Here is a 5,811-nt window from a genome sequence, read left to right on the forward strand (position 1 = left end):
AAAAAATTCATCAGAAAAATTCATTTAAAAAAAATCCGAAAAAATTCGTGGAATATTGAAAAATGTGCTATACAACAAACAATTCGTGTAAAAAGAGAATTTTTTTTCTTCTTAACTCGTGTCAGATCAAATTTCGTATTAAAAAAATTCGCGTAAACAGCGAATTAACTTATTCGTAGTCATTGTCAAATTCGGAATCGATTTAAATATTGATTTGCATCTATACGGCTGTGGTAAACATTTTCCTGGCCGCAAATTTAGCAGATATATTAAGACTTCTTGCATGCAGAATGGTGTTGAAAGTACACCAATTCCGTCAAAGGCCACTTCCACAACGCAAATACACTATCGCTGCTTTCTGGGCTTCTGCTAATTACTCATAAATCAAGTCTGCTCAATAGATAGATAAGATAAGATACGATAAACAGGTCATGGCTATAAGAGATTCGGTCACTCCCAGTTCTAACTTTCCTACTTCTTTTTGTATTTCTTTTATTTCTAATCATTTATTAGCAATTTTACATCTATAGACTAATTTACATATACATTACATTCCAATCTAATAATTATATAAATATAAAACTTCAAGTTAAAACAACTGAGAACGTTATACTCGGGCAACGCGGATCATTAACAAAAACGAACGGACGAATTAATTGAAAATTTTGAAAATTGTCATTTTTCCCCATGTAACGACTTCTCAGAATAGGGCGTAATTCGGGTGGTGATCGAAAAAGTGGACCGATCTAAACTGCGTTCAATAGCGATTATCCTTGGGCCGAAGTACGTCTGTGTACGAAATTTGATCAAAATATCTCAAAAATTACGATCAGCAGCTTGGACGCAAATGTACATGAACACAGATTATACGCGCAGGCATCACACGGACAGACAGACTTGGAAAATGATTCTGTATCGACCGGCCCTTAAGTCCTTCTACGCGTTACATATGTCCGCACTAACTTAATATACCCTGTACCACAAGTGGTGTAGTGTATAACAATAATCATCAGAGATCGTAAATTCTTTGATTAACATGGGGATGTGAATTAGATCTAGCTCTTTATTTTTCTCCCTCGCCCTTTTTGTATTCCTATGTGCGACCAGTTAGTTAGCTAGAGATCCTTAAACATTGTGAAAACTACACATAAAAAATTTTTGATGAAGTCTGCTGGAAGGCTCTTCAACAAGTGCAATTATTAAAATAAAAAAGAAAAAACGCGTGCGAAACTTAAAACACACATCTCTGTGTATACTTTCATTCATTAATAGTTTACGATGTAAGTGAGATCTGAAGTTGATCTGAAATTTGAAATAAATATCTGGATGGAAATCGATATTAATCCTGTAATGTTGAGTATGCGGGTTACGCTCTATGGCACATATATACATAGATTGCCTACCTATGCATTTTATGTTGTATATAAAACTAGCATAAGCAAATAATGCATTTGCATTTATATTCTAAATGTGAATGCAATTAACTTTAACTTGGTTATAAAACCTAAATATTTTAATAATATGCAAGTGCCTCCATAACATTTAATCCACATATGTATATTTTATATATGTGCACTTTCTTAATATAAAACATTAGTATTTCTATCATTATAGTTATTTGTTATTACGATACTATTTACATATAAAGTAGCGGCATTAAAATGATGTAAATGTGTATGTATATATGTAATGACATCATTTCAAAAATTTTAGTAACTATGCATATGCTAAGTGCATATTATATATGCATATATATATATATATATTTATATTTGCATGCATTCATAGTGCATTCATAATGCATATGTAAACAAATAAGCTAAACAACTGTTGTGCAGTAACGAACTTAGCCGGCAAAGCCTAAGGCTGAATGCTCCCAAGTATATGTATGTACGTATGTATGTATCTAAATCTCATTATTTGTAAGAATATGCGTACATAGAGATATACAAGACCATATTTTTAAATGAATTAATGCCTAATAATAAGAAATTTTTTGGCGGTCAGTTGGTTTAGTTCAATTTACTTCGTTGGTGATTATGATTGCATAAGTATTAGTCATGTTGCCGTCATTAATAACTGTTAGTTTTTCTCTAATGACGTAATTGATGACAGCATATGACAGACTTGATATTTTAAGAATAAATAAAAAAAAAAAAAAAAAGGTGATTAATATATTTTAATAAAATATTTATTCCATGTAACTATAGTTTCTATTATTAATGATGATTAAGTTGTAAGTGATAATAATATTGATTTTTGTTGTTGTTCTTGGATTTTGTTTGGTTTTAAAAAATTTTGTCTTTTTGGTCTCCGAGCTAATAATTGATATATTCATGCTTAATCAATCTAATGATTAAATTGTCTCCGTTTATTTATTTTTGTTTATTTATTTATTTATTTATTTTTTTTTTGGTTTTGTGTGTTACCCCGTTTTGATTGACATATGAACAAAAAATATATATATAAAATAAAAATTAAAAAAAAAAAATAGAAAGCGCAACATGTAAAATGATACCGAAAGCTAATACAAGGTTATAAAGAATTTTAGATACACTTTATCGGTTACATTCCGTATAAATAGCAAATATCAGAGATGAGTTATGAAGGTTTCCATCTCTACGAAATAAGTAGGTTGCCATTGACATAATAAATAAATTTTTGTCGTTGTAATAGTTAATTTCGAATTTATTTTACGATTAACAAATGAGCTAATTAATGTAATCTATTCAACAATTATGTAATGACTTGATAACGATTTCATGTAAACGTTATGAAGTAACTATAAAAATTCTATCATATCATTTTTATTGGTTATGATTTGCAATTAAAATTTAGATTAGAAGTTTGAAGGTTCCTGAAACATAAAGACAAATACAACAAATAATCATCAATTATTCCCTTAATGTTTACGGCACTCAGCTGACTACATATTTTTAAACTGCGATATCATGTTTTTATACCCTACACCGCTTGTGGTACAGTAAATTAGTAGTAAATTAGTGCGGTAGACATGCAGCACCCAGAGGGCCACAAGATAGACCCATCTTTTATTACACCGACCGATATTAGAGAATGATTCTGGATCTGCCTGTCCGCCTGACGTCTGCCCATATTAATTTATGCTCAAGCTACAAGGTCGCAATTTTTATATTTTGATGAAATTTGGCACATAGACGTACTTTGGCCCAAGGACGACCGCCATTGAAAATGGTTTGAATCGGTCAACTTTATCGACCATCCCCCACGTAACGCCTTATATTGAAAAGTCGTTATATGAAAAAATTGTAATTTTCAAAGTTTCTCAGTAAAAGTGGTTAAGTAGTAGGATTTCGCCATTCTACGTTGGTATAAAACCTTTGGACGGGCTGTGGCAATTTTTGAAGTCCCTGTCATATAAAGAGAAAACTGAAGACGGACATACGGATATGCCTAAATCGATTTAGAATTTGATACTGATCACGAATGTATTTGCTTTGTGGGGTCTCTGACGCTTCCTTCTAGGCATTGCAAACGTTTTGACACAATGAATACACCCCTCATCCTTCGGTGATGGATATAACAGAAGTAAGAACATTCTACTTGGGCAAAGCGAACCATTACGTACCCTACACTATTCCCCGTATTACAGTTATTTGCGCGCTTTGGTAATAATATTCTTGATCATCATCAAATGCTGAATCGATTTAATCATGTCCTTATGTCTGTCTGACCGTATGTCCGTCTGTGTAAATTCCGTTGTAAACACTCTCCTGGCCGCAAAAATGAAGCTATCGCCTACAAATTTGGCAGAAGCAGTGGAAGTTCTTGCACGCAGACTGGTTATGAAAATGCGCCGAGTCGGTTGATGTACACGCTCATAGCACCACGTAAGCTGAGAGAGAATACCTCTGTTTTCATTATTCAAAAATAATAGCAGATCAATGTACAAAAATTTGAACGCATATTGTATGGGCGATCCTATGGCACCTGTATAAAAATGAAAAAAATTGACCAGAGTTGGCCTACTTAATATTACAGTGTATCAAAGTTTAATATTTCTTCAACACGTAGAAACAAACTTCAAAAACCTCATAAAGTATATAAATTCTTGGGCATTTTTACGTTTGGAATACATATAAGCATGTGTGTCGGCTCATCTGTGCATTTGCCTGCCTGCACAACTGTGCAGTTTTTGTGGTAAACATACTCCCGTTAGCGAAAATGAAGATATCGCTCACAAATTTGCAAAAGAACTTGGAAGTGAGTTAAGCTTTTCCAAGGATATGCCTATAATGCCCACACGCCTATGCGGCAAAAACTTTTATATTTAAAATAAGCCACGCCCACGCCCGTATTATAGAGCATGGCATTTCAGTTGTTTTGCTTTTTTTTTTGTCTTTTTTAGGCCAACGGTGATAATGGGTATAAAAGATTCGGACCAGACCGAATATAATTTTCTTGTTTCTTTTAGCGATCATTACTTTGAATATCATGAATTAATTCCAAGGTTAGACAAGGTCGTAGTGATATGTCAATAAAAAAAATATTTGCTGGCAATGAGCTTAAAAATGTTATTATAGTTCTCTTAAAATTATAGTTACAAAGATGATTTTTTGTTAATCGCTTTTTTCTTTCTAAACGCAATATTTTTATGGCAATGTCCCATATACGTGCAGGCACGGTAGTGATCAGGAATGATTATAGGAACTGATGGGTGAATGAAAGGAGTAGTGTTTGTGACTTGAAATTTGGAGACATCAAGTACGTTGGGCACCATCTCTGCTGGTAGGTTGTAAAGTGAAGTCGGGCAGTACAGTTAAAAACGCACTAATCGCTGCAGTATACCAGGCGATATACAAAGTAATTCCAGAAGTAATGGTTGAGAAAGCTACAGAAGCTGTGGTGGCGAAATCTCTTGTATCTCTAGAAAACACTAGCTCTAGATGTGCTTACACATAAGCACAACACAGTCCTTATTACGCCGTTACTTAAGGCTATCGAGAGTTTTGAACACACTTTCGCCGCCCATCAGTATTTGAGAGCCTTTAAGAAAAGTTTGGATTCTCCCGCCCACATCTGCGAGTTATACTCTAATTTTGGCTGGATATAGGCGACGTAAATGGTACAGAGATCGACTGCCGTGAAGTATTCTTTGCAATGCTTTAAAAAACCTAAGTTCTAAGTAGTTGGGTCTTTCAACGTTTCGAACGCATATTCTGGCGAACAAACATCGTTGTGTATTTTCATGATCAGAACAATACTTCTATATTAACACCAATAAAAGGGAGACGTTTTTCATCAATTTTCTCCTATTCGTTAGAAGCTAAGTTTGAATTTTGCAACAGTTTTGGGAAAGTAATATAAAATTCCATATTTTCATGGTTGCTTTCCTTGTCACATAAATGTTTACTTTCGCTCGGAAAATTTTTGTGGAGAGTGATTCGCCCTGATGAGCCCTGCATACTCCAAAATGATATCTCATATGACTGCTGTGTTGGTTGCGTTTCATCACAAAATAAAAAAAATTTGACTTTTCTCATGGATGGTGGTAATGTCGAAAAATTGTTTACGCTACACCACATTCGATGCAGGATATCTAACACCCAGGAAGAGTTGAAGCAGAGCAAATCTTAATGTGTTTTCTTTTACACAATTTTTGGCATTCTAGCGAGAAAATAAATAGAGAATTTATTAGATGAAGTTGTGCCGGGTAAAAAGATAGCAAAAGTGGTCCGATTCAATACGCTTTCAGTAGTATTCCTCTTCAGACTAAGTAGGTCAGTGAAACGAATTTCATTAAAAATGTTGGGAAAATTTTGACATGTGTAA

The sequence above is a fragment of the Glossina fuscipes genome, unplaced genomic scaffold (genome assembly GCF_014805625.2).
Source record: "Glossina fuscipes isolate IAEA_lab_2018 unplaced genomic scaffold, Yale_Gfus_2 1, whole genome shotgun sequence".
In the NCBI taxonomy this organism is placed as follows: Eukaryota; Metazoa; Arthropoda; class Insecta; order Diptera; family Glossinidae; genus Glossina; species Glossina fuscipes.